The sequence below is a fragment of the Hypanus sabinus genome, chromosome 3, assembly GCF_030144855.1.
Source record: "Hypanus sabinus isolate sHypSab1 chromosome 3, sHypSab1.hap1, whole genome shotgun sequence".
Lineage (NCBI taxonomy): Eukaryota > Metazoa > Chordata > Chondrichthyes > Myliobatiformes > Dasyatidae > Hypanus > Hypanus sabinus.
The window spans coordinates 37542576-37554705 of NC_082708.1; the positions used below are offsets into that span (position 1 = coordinate 37542576).

General features: G+C 38.7%; 1 protein-coding gene across 3 annotated transcripts in view; it reads right to left on the bottom strand.

Moving 5' to 3' along the window:
• Nucleotides 1–12130, bottom strand: part of LOC132391212 (sister chromatid cohesion protein PDS5 homolog B-like) — a 278188-nt gene that overhangs the window by 264829 nt on the left and 1229 nt on the right. For 2 of the 3 annotated variants that reach the window (XR_009511122.1, XM_059964115.1), the window contains exon 2: nt 2720–2786. The exons of the other annotated variant lie outside the window; for it this stretch is intronic. The gene's annotated coding sequence lies outside the window, so the exon portion shown is untranslated. The remainder of the gene's footprint in view (nt 1–2719; nt 2787–12130) is intronic. 3 annotated transcript variants of the gene reach the window in all.

Below are 12130 nucleotides of genomic sequence, written 5' to 3' on the forward strand. Positions count from 1 at the left end.
GGGGAGATCTCTAATTACTAATTTGGTACAGTATTCAGCAGAGAGGGATGTTAACGAATAGAAGAGCAGCACAGAACGAATGTGCTGAAACATGCCAAATTATGAAAGAGATACTGCTGGTACTCTTGAAAACATGAAAATAGGTATGCCCCCAGGGCCAGATGGGATATAATCCAGGTTATTACAGGAAGGAAGGGAAGGGATTGCTGCACTGTTGGCAGTGATCTTCTATGCCCTTGTTGGCCACAGGAGTAGTACAAAATGATTTGAGTGTGGCAAACATTATACTTTTGTTCAAGAAAAGTACTAGGGATAACCCTGGGAATAATAGATCATTGAGTTACATGAGTGGAGGGCAAACTATTGGAGAGGACTATTAGAGATAGCATGTACAAGCACTTTGAGAAGCATAGTCTGATTAGGGACAGTTAGCTTAGCTTGTGAGGGATAGGTTCAGCCAGATGGGACTTTTCGAAGAAATGACAAATCAAATTGATGAAGGTAGATGTATTGTATATGAATTTTGACAGGCTTCTCCCATGGTGTGCTTATTCAAGAGTCAAGAGGCTTAAGATCCAGAGAAACTTGACTATGTGCACAGAAGACAGAGGGTGGTAGACAATGGAGTGTTTTCTGCCTGAAGGTCCCATACTAAAGGTGTTCTGCAGGATCTGTTCTTGGACCCCTGCTAGTTGTACTTTTTATAAATGACTTGGATGAGGAAGTAGATTAGAATGTTTGCAGATGACACAAAGGTTAGCAGTGTTGAACAAGTCCTGAAGAAGGGTCTTGGTCTGAAACATCGACTGTTTACTCTTCCGTAGATGTTGCCTGACCTGCTGAGTTCCTCCAGCATTTTGTGTGGGTTGGTAGCGTTGATTGTCATAGGTTACAATGGGACATTGACAACATGGGTGAAGTTCAATCCAGAAAAGCATCCAATGATACACTTTGGAAGGTCGTACCTGATGGCAGAGTCCCAAGTTAAGTGCTGGATTCTTAGTAGTGTGGAGGACAGAGGAATCTTGGGGCCCAAATCCATAGATCCTTCAAAGTTGCTGCGCAAGTTAATTGGGTGGTTAAGAAGGTTTATGCTGTGTATGGCCTTCATTACTCAGGGAATTGTGTTCAACAGCCACGAGGTAATGTTGTAGCTCTATAATACTCTGGTTAGACCACATGGAGTATTGCATTCAGTTCTTGTCACCTCATTATATCAAGCATGTGGAAGCTTTAGTAAAGTGCAGACAATATTTACCAAGATGCTGCCTGGATTAGAGATCAAGATTTAGTGAGGAAAAGCTGAGGAAGCTGGGCTTTTCTCTTTGAAGCTGAGGAGACTTGATAGAGGTGTATTAAATGATAAGGAGGGAGGTGATAAAGGCAGATACATTAAGGATATGTAAAAGACTTAAGACAGGCACGTGGATGGAGGGGTACATGAGAAGGAATCGTTAGACTGATTATGGAGAAGATTACATCATTGGCACAACGTTGTGGGCCAAAGGGCATATACTGTGCTGTACTGTTCTATTAAAGAACAATCCAGCTGGAACTAATTCCACCCTTCAAATTCTGCCCTTTTAGATACTTGTTTGACTCCCTGCTGAATGCCACAATTGAACCTGCTTCCATTACCTACCTCTTCTTGAAATCTGCATCAGATTCAATACACTAATTTCATGATTTCTTTCTCTTGTTGTTTTTTGGCTCTTTTGCAATCTTGTATATATAACCCTTCGCTCTTGACCCTTCCAGTACTCTACCAATATCCTTCTTGGTTTCAAACACTTGCATCAGACCCTCTTGGAACCTCTCATGTTTCAAGAAAAACTCTGGTCTCTGCTGGACAGGCTAAAGATTGTAGATGCTGGAATCTGAAGCAACAAATAATAAGCAGGACGATAAATTCCCTCAGCAGATTGATGCTCTAGCCTCTCCTGTCCATTCACTTAACTAAAATTCTTCACTTTACATTCCTAATGTATGGCATCTACAAATGAACATGATACTGGTTCAACAGGTGTGCTTGAACCAGTGTTTTAAAGTTTCATCCAGGTTTTCTTAATTTTCTGCATGACTCCATTTGTAAACCAGGATCCATATATTTTTCTTAATCGGCCTTCCCACTTCAAGAAAATATATGTTCCTTTAACCTTCCTGCTTTCATGCCCTTTAAGAATTGTACTCTTAATTTATGTTGTCTCTTCTCATTGACTCATTCCAACAGAAGCAATTATTTCTCAGCATTACATTTCAACTGCCACTTCACCATTCATTGCAACAACCCAGCTACAACTTAACTAAAGTTTTAATACTATTCTTCTTACAAACATAAAAACCTCCAATTCTTATATCTTCTACAAATTTGAAGATTGCACCTTATGCATACAAGCCCTTGAAGAAAAGCAGCAATTTTTCTTCATGGACTTGGGTGCATAAGGTACAATTTTCACAAAATTGCATGCTACAATTCCATCCAGTTTAAAAAAAACTTTCACTGTAATTCACTGCTTCCGATTGCTTAGCCAATTTTAATGCATGCTATTAACCCCTTTTAGTTCCTGGGATTTAATCTTGATAACTAACCTATTTTGTAGAACTTGAACAAATGCTACTTAGAAATCCATTCATGCCACAAAACCATCTTTTCCTCATTGACCTTCTTTTCTTCTAAGAAACTATCAGTAGCAGAGCAGTATCAAAGTGATTAAGTTACCAGACTAGGAATCCAGAAGGCTGTACTGACGGTCCAGAGAGCCAAGTCCAAAATCACACCATGGCAGCTGTGGAATTTAAACTGAGATTAATAATCTGGAATATTATTTTAAAAAGCAACAAATAATTTTTAGTAATGAAAAATCTTATAAAAAATTGATTCGCTGAAGTCCTTTGAAGGAAGCAACTCCCTCATCCTTACCAAATCTGGCCTCCAGACCCACTCCATATGGTTGATTTGGAAAAGCTTTCTCAAATGGCCTAGCAAGCATTCCAGTGGCAATAAATGCTGGCCTCACTAGCTCAGCCCAGATTACTGAAAAGCAGATTTATACAAAGCTGACATGATTTCCCTTCAGCAACATCATGCTGACTTTTTCCTGATCAATATATGCTTGCCAAAAATGACTGCTAATTCTCACACTGTTTCTATAACTTTATCCAGAGATTTAAGCTTAATGGAGATACTGGACTTATCCTTGTACTCCTTAATTATACAAGGATACATACAGCATTTATCCTGCATCCAGTAATGGATATGGTCCAGTCTATCACAGGTAAAGCCCTCCCCACCATCGGACATCTACTGAGTAGATGGAGCGCAGTTGCAGGAAAGCAGCATCCATCAGAGAAAGCCCACCATCCAGGCCAGGCTCTTCTCTTGCTGCTGCCATCAGGAAGTAGGTATAACAGTCTCAAGACCTGTACCACCAAGTTCAGGAGCAGTTATTAACTTCAAGCATCACGCCCTTGAAACTTCACTCAACTTTATTCGCCCCATTACTGAACTGTTCCCACAATCTATGACTCACTGCCAAGGACTCTTCAACTCATATTCTCAATATTTATTCCTTATTTATTATTATTTTCCCATTGTTTTTGTATTTAGTTATTTTGCACAATGGTTGCTGTCCACTCTGTTGGGCGCAGTCCTTCATTGATTTTATTATGTTTCTTGGAGTTACTGTGACTGCTGTAAGACTGTATATGGTGACACATATGTACTTTGATAATAAATTTACTTGAATTTTGCAATTCACCTCTTGTACAACAGGGTGGACTCTTGACCTGACAATCTACTCCTTGATACATAAGAACATTAGAAATAGGAGCAGCAGTAGACCATCTGGCCCATCGAGCCTGCTCAGTCATTCAATAAGATCACAGTTGATCTGGCCATGGACTCATCCCCACCTACCTGCCTTTTCCCCATAAACCTTAATCCCCCCTACTATGCAAAAATCTATTCAACCTTGTCTTAAATATATTTACTGAGGTAGCCTCCACTGCTTCATTGGGCAGAGAATTCCACAGTTTCACCACTCTCTGGGAAAAGCAGTTTCTCCCATTCTCCATACCAAATTTACTCCCCCAAATCTTGTGGCTATGTCCCCTAGTTCTTGTCTTACCTACTAGTGGAAACAGCTTTTTCACCTCTATCTTATCTATCATTTTCATAATTTTATATGTTTCTATAAGATCTCCTCTCATCCTTCCGAATTCCAATAAGTACAGTCACAGGCAACTCAATTTCTCCTCGTAGTCTAATCCCCTCATCTCTGGAATCAACCTAGTGAACCTCCTCTGCACCGCCTCCAAAGCCAGTATATCCTTCCTCAAGCAAGGTCAGAAATGAATGCAGTAATCCAGATGCAGCCTCATCAGTACCCTGTACAGTTGCAGCATACTCTCCTTGCTCTTAAATTCAATCCCTCTAGCAATGAAGGCCAACATTCTAATTGCCTTCTTGATAGTCTGCTGCACCTGCAAACCAACCTTTTGTGATTCATGCACAAGCACTCCCAAGTCCTTCTGCAGAGCAGCATGCTGCAATCTTTTATCATTTAAATAATTTGATCTTCCATTTTTTCTTCTGAAGTGGATGACATCACATTTACCAACATTGTACTCCATCTGCCAGACCCTCGCCCACTCACTTAACCTATCTATATCTCTCTGCACAATTTGCTTTTCCACTCAATTTGTCATCAGCAAACTTAGATACATTACACAGTCCCCTCTTCCAGATCGTTAATGTACATTGTGAACAGTTGTGGGCACCAAATCCTGTGCTACGTTGCTCACCACTGATTGCCAATCAGAGAAACACCCATGTATCCCAACTCTCCACTTTCTATTGGTTAATCAATCCTATATCCATGCAAATACATTACCCCAAAATCTATGCATCCTTACCTTATGGATAAGTCTTTTTATGTGGCACCTTATTGAATGTCTTCTGGAAATCCAAGTAAATAACGTCCATCTGTTCCCCTGTATCCACTGCACTTGTTATATCCTCAAAGAGCTCCAGCAAGTTTGCCAAACTGGACCTGCCTTTGCTGAATCCATGCTGCATCTGTCAGATGGATCCATTTCTTTCCAGATACCTCACTATTTCTTTAATGATAGCTTAAGCATTTTTCCAACTACAGATGTTAAACTAACAGGCATATAGCTTTTGCCTACATTCTTTTTTGAACAGTGGGGTGACATTCAGCATCTTGCATTCTGCCATGACTTGCCCAGAATCCAGAGAATTTTGGTAAATTATCACCAAAGCCTCAACTACAACCTCTGCCATTTCTTTCAGTACCCTGGGATGCATTCCATCAGGACCAGAGGACTTGTCTATCTTTAGGCCCACAAGTTTACTCAGCATTATCTCTTTAGTGATGGCTATTGTCTTATCTGCCTGCACATTCTTTGTAACTGCAACACTATATCCTGCACTTTGTTATTGCCTTTTACATGTATTACCTCAATATACTGATGCTGTGAAATCTGTATGGATGGCATACAAGAGTTTTTCATTGTATCTCAGTACGTGTCAATAAAATAATTATCAGTACCCTGAACTCATTCATACTACTAACCTTAATATCAGAGCCTGTCAAATTTCCTTCTCTAAATCTCTCAGCAACTAAGGATACATCTTATCTGGATTAATTGGCTAATTCATTTTAAGTGCAACCAGCCTTTCTTGTTAAATTTACCCTTTCAGCATCTCCCTACACCTTTTTTGTAATGTTAACATATTAATTTAATTCCTCAGCCACACCTACTGAAACAATTAGTAAAATTCCCTTTTTGGTTTCTGATCAACACACCTCCTTTTAATAAGATACACAATACGCAAAATATTTTGGCATTCCTTTTATGTTTGCCTCCAGTCTTTTCTCATCCTCCCTTTAAAACTTCCCCATGGAAGCTCCCTCAATCATCCTGGTACTCCCTTGTTTTAATGACATAGCCTATGACACTATCACTATCTTTCAGCTCCATTTTATTCTCTTTTTTGGATCATTGATGGAGCTCCAATTCCTTGCCCTTCTGTGATTATACCCACACTATTGGTGGAAAATCTCCACCTTAAATATCTCTTATTGTTCAATTACTATTTTGTTTACCAAGCTCAATTCCAATTTATCAAAGTAAATTTATTTTCAAAATACACACATTACCATATACTACCAGATCTTAAAAGGTATTTACAGAAAAATAATTATAATAGAATTTATGAAAAACTATATGCAAACTGACAAAATGACTAATGTGCAAAATAAGACAAATAGCGCAAATGAAAAATAAATAATATCGAGAACATGAGCTGTCAAGTCCTTGAAAGAGAGTCTATAGGTTGTGGAATCAGTGCACAGAGTTATGCTGAGTGAAGATATCCATGCTAGTTCAGGTACCTGAAGAGGCATAGCTAATAAATGTTCCTGAACCTGGTGGTGTGAGGCCCAAGACTCCTTCACCTTTGCCCATTGGTAGCAGCGAGTCTACAGCAGGGCCTAGATAGTTGGGGGGGGGGGGGGGGGTTTAATGACGGATGTTACTTATGGCAGTGCTCCATGGGAATATGCTCAATGGTGGGGAGGGCTTTACCTGTGTTGGACTGAACTGTATCCAGTACTTTCTGCAGACTTTTCCATTCCTAGGCATTGGTGTTTCCATACCAGCCCATGATGCAACCAGTCAAAATACCCCCCACTGTGCATCTATAGAACTTCCAAAGTTTTAGATGACAAGATGAAACTTCAAAAAAACTATTTGTGCAGCCCAGATCTTTCCTTATCCCAATGAAGCTGTATTGCTTTAGAGTGCTCTATACTTCCAAAGGTACTCTAAAGCTTACTACATCATGATCACCTTTTCCTTTCTTGTCTTAGCTAGTACATGCTTCACTTAGTTTCACTTATTTTCAAGAACAAAGTAATTTGCCTCACCTGTTGGATCAGAAGCATAATGACAGTGAAAAAATTCTCCCCTCTATTTGTCACTTATATGACTGATATTATCTTAGTCTAATTTGAACAGATAGTATCCCCCAAAACCACTACTTTACAGCTTTTGCAAATTTCTGCAATTTCGCTGTAAATGTGCTCCTCCACACGTTGGCAGCCTATTACATTCCAGCAAGATGTCCAGTTCTGATGAAGAATCAATTTGAAACATTAACTCTTCTTTCCACAGAAGCTGTCTTGACCTGAATTTTGTCAGCATTTTCTGTTTTTATTTGAAATTAGGTTAACCTTTCTCACAGCACAAGCAGAACACCTCACAAGAATACTGGTACCAGTATACAGTTCCCCTCTTCTCCTTAAACTGGTCCATGGGTTCAAAGTACCTTTATCCAAAGCTTGCTACATGTATTCAAATTATTAATTCTGCTTTCTAAAATATTTTTTGAAATATTCCAAAAAATATTTTGTTTTATAAGTCAGCTCACTAAAACTTATTTCTTAGTATTCAGCCTCACACCAAATCTCATCCCATCTTCAGCTCTATTCATTGGCCTAAATTGGCATTATATTAAACTTAACATCTCAAATTTACAATGTTCACCTGTATTAGCCACTCCCATTTTCTCACCTCGCCTCAATTCTGTACCCACCTCCTGCCAAACCACCAAGCAATAAATGCACTTCCAACTCTAACCCCAATGTTCACCCCCACTTTTAAATTCCCTATCCCATTAGAGGTCATATTTTCTATTACTCAAGCACCAAGCTCCAGAACCATCCCCTTAAACCTTGTCCTTCAGAATCACTCAGACTACTGACTTGAGTTAATGCCACATATCTGTAAAACATCTTGGGACTTTTTTTTAAAAACTAGATTTTTAAAAAAAAGGTACTGCATGAACACAGGTTGTTGAAATTTATGCAGTGATTTTTGACACTATTTAAACCTCACCATGCCCTCAAATTTAAGCACTTAAAAACATAGCAGTTCTTTATTCTATCACCATTGAAATTACAGAGAACCAACTACTAAGACAAATTGGAATCCCCAAGTTACATTTGTCTTTACTTATGTGTACAGCCCGCCTGTTCGCTGGCGATGTTTCAGCCATTGTTTTGGATTTCCATCATCTGCATTAAGTTATTAATACAAGTGCCCCCCATTTTTCAAATGCTCGTTTTACGACACCTCGCTGTTAGAAAAGACCTATTTTAGTTACCAGGTTTCACTAACAGAAGGCATTTTCACAAAAAAAGGTAGCATGCAAAAAAAGGCAGTGTGCACGCCAAGCAGCCAAGCTCCTCCCCCCCCAGAACTGCATTCTAGCCAGCATTACTTAAACACGTGTCTGTGAGCATCTGTGCTTTATGTCGATTTATTTTGCACATCTGTTAGCAAGATGAGTTCTAAGGTATCGGAAAAGCTCAAAGAGCGCATAAGGGTGTTACACCTAGTGTAAAACTAAACATAATAAAGCGTTTCAATCGTGGTGAATGAAGGATATAGTGAATTTGGCTAAGAGTTTGTGGAAGTTGACGAAGATGATGCTGAAGAGGTTTTGGCATCCCATGACCAAGAACTGACAGATGAAGAGCTGATGAAGAGGAAAGGATAACAATTGAAGCCGAACACAGTAGCGAACAGCCCTAAAGTGAAGTCATCCAGGAACGGAACGTGAAACAATTGTGTGAGATTTTCGCTGTGATTGACAACGCTGCAATGATTGCAGAAAAGTATGACTTTAATTTTGAAAGGGTACATAGGTTTAGGGCATATTTGCAGAATGGTTTGAGTGCTTACAAAGAACTATATGATAGAAAAATGCGCGAGGCTAAGCAGTCAAGCATACTGTCATTTTTCAAGCCTTCCACATCAGCCACAGCAGATGACAAACCCTGACCTTCGACACCGAGGCAGGCAGACATAGAAGATGACCGGCCTGCCCTGATGGAAACAAACGAAGATGAGATGACACCCAGTCTCCCACCACCCCAACCTCTGACAACTCAGCCTAACACACCATCATCAGTGTGCTCACTGTCTTCCCGATTCCGGTAAGTGAAACTAAACTGGAAGTACATTATTTCTACTTTATACAGGCTGTGTATTTTTATGTGTTATTTGGTATGATGTGGCAGCTTCATTGCTTAAAAGTTACTGGAAAGAGTCCTTCTGCTGAGAGCGCTTGCGCCATGTGTTTTTGCCGCGAGTGCTGCCAAGAGCGCTTGCGTGAGATTTTTGCTGTGGCGCACAGTGCTGCAATAATTGCAGAAAAGTATTCCTACTTTATAAAGGCTGTTTATTTGTCAGATCATTCCTGCTTTTACTGTTAATTTAGGTTTTATGTGTTATTTGGCATGATTTGGTAGGTTATTTTTTGGGTCTGCAAATGATCACAAATTTTTCTCATATAAATAAATGGTAATTGCTTCTTCACTTTACGACGTTCTGGCTTACAAACTATTTCATAGGAATGCTCTACCTTTGAATGGCGGGGGAAACCTGTAAATCAATAATAATCAACCTACCTGCAATAATTAAAAACAAAGAAGTATTTCAAGATTACAAAGACATCCATCACTCAATCCATGTGTGGTTAAATTCCTTTTTGATAAAAGCTACTTGTAGCTTTTCAACTATTACTTTATTACTATTTCAAGTCAACTATTCAACACTGAACAGTCATAATGTAAACTACACAGTTTAGATGATTCATTACATGTACAAGTAGACCAAAATTGGAAAAGTTGAACTATTAGATACTACAATGACACCTCGTTTGCATGTCATTGTAACATTTTATCGTAACATTTTATAAGCATATTGGAATAGGACTTCAGTGGTTCCTCTATGTTTAAATCCACATAGCCAGGTCTACAAGTTGTATTGGACCCACCAAATCTTCATCTCTCCATTGGTTGTTAGCTAGATATCCAAAGTAAATTCATACTTCTAAGACACATACATTGCAGTTTAGAGTTTAAAAAGCTGAAATATTTTCAAACAAAAAATCTGAGGTTTAATAAACTTGCCATCCAATATTAATAAGAAAGGTCTTCTTTAACAATAAATTATGATCAAGTTCATTATAACTTGTGTGAATAGGAATTTGACAAGCTTTGTTGGGCCAATGTTCTGTTCCTGTCTAAAATGCCCAATATCCCAACTTAAACTTTACAATGCTATAATGCAAAGAACAAATTCACAATCTTACTTTTCACTCCTCAGATAGTCACAATCATTTTACACTTGAAGTTACTTCTGCATTGTTGTTATAGTTACTGCTTTAGTAAATGCAGCAATTAATTCAAATTTCAAAGTAAATTTATTATGGAAGTACATTAATGTGACTATACAGTAACTATTAAATATCTTGCTGGCATTTACAGAAAAATACAAAAGACTGCCACAAAAATACACATAAACTAAGATTGACGAACAACCATTCTGCAAAGGACAAACTCCAAATAAATACCAAGAACAAGAGTTGTAAAGAGTCCTTGAAAGTGAACCTATAAGTCATAGAATCAGTTCAAACTAGTGGTGAATGAAGTTATCCACACCAGTTCAGGTGCCTAGTAGTTGTAGGGTAATAAATGTTCCTGAACTTGGTGGCATAGGACCCAAGGCTTCTGCACCTCCAGTCTGATGGCGGTATTGAGAAGAGAACATGGCCTGGATGGTGGGATCTCTGCTTCCTTGCTGCAGCACTCCATACAAATTTACATACAACAAAAAAAAATGGAACTGTGGTCAAAACCCTGAAATTCTACTGTAAAGCCCAAACTTATACTTTGTATCTCAAGGGCAAGGGAATTACTGCTATGCCAAGTGCTAGTTATGCTACAAGTGAACCGATGCACAAAGGTTCCACAGAATTTTTAAGGCAATGTAAATCACGTAAACTTACTTTCAACAGGCAACATTTCTTTAAGTGGCGTTGAATCACGTTAGCCTTAGAGATACATAGCACAGAAAAAAAGAGCCCTTTGGCACACAATGTCCATGCCAATTATTAAGCAACCATATATACTAACCCCATTTAGCAGCACTTGTCAATTCCAAGTGCTCACCTAGATACTTCCTCAATGACAGAGAGTGTAGCTGGCCCTGACACCTGCTCAGGCAGTGCATTAAAAGACTGCAATCATCTTTCTGGCATAATTTTTCCCCCTCAGAATCTCTTCAACCCATTACTCCTCAATTTAAACCTATGCTTTCTGATTTTAGCTGTCTTCTGTGTGCAGAAATATTTTTCATAATCCACCCTATGTACACTGCTCAAAATTTTGAATATCTCTTCCCACTTACTGAATTTTGAGTAACAAACCAATCCTATCCAGTCTCTCCTCATAACTGAAGCATTCCACGCTAGGCTATATCACAGTCAATGTCCTTCCTACGGACTGACAACCAGAACTGTATAGTGTACAGGAATGTAGCTGTGGCCTAATCAAAATTTTTATTAGGTTGTACCATGACACCCATGTTCTTAGATTCTATGTCATGCCCCAACAAACGAAAACTGATATCCCATACACCTCTTCAACACCCTATCAACTTGTGCTGCCACCTTGAGTGAGTTACTAACTGGTACACCAAGGTCCCTCAATTCCTCAACACATTTAGGATCCTGCCCTTCCCTCATTAGACCTCCCAAAATGCATCAAGTTGCAATTAACAGGCTTTAATTTAATCTGACATTGATCTGCCCAATATACCAAGTGATCAACACCATGTTATAATTTAAGACCATCATCCTCACTATCAATACCATTACTTGTCATCTGCAAACTTACTCATTATACCTCCAATTATGCTGTGCAAGAGAAGTTTTATCTAATTCTGCCATTTGCTAAAACTAGATACTCGTACTTAACCGAACATCAAACAGAAAAAGGAAATCAGAACACCTTTGTCAACACCTTCCATCTTAACATATATGAGAATACAAAAAACACAATAAGCAAGCATGGATAGGTCGCACAGTGCCTCTAACTTATTCAATTGAGGTAATAACTGATCTGATTTATGGTCTCTAAGACAAAAATACACAACTTGAGAACACCAGTTATCCAATCTATAGTTATATTGAAACATTAACAAAACGAGCACTCAAAACAGTTAGGTTAGCTTTGTTTACAGACTATTTTTGTTCTAA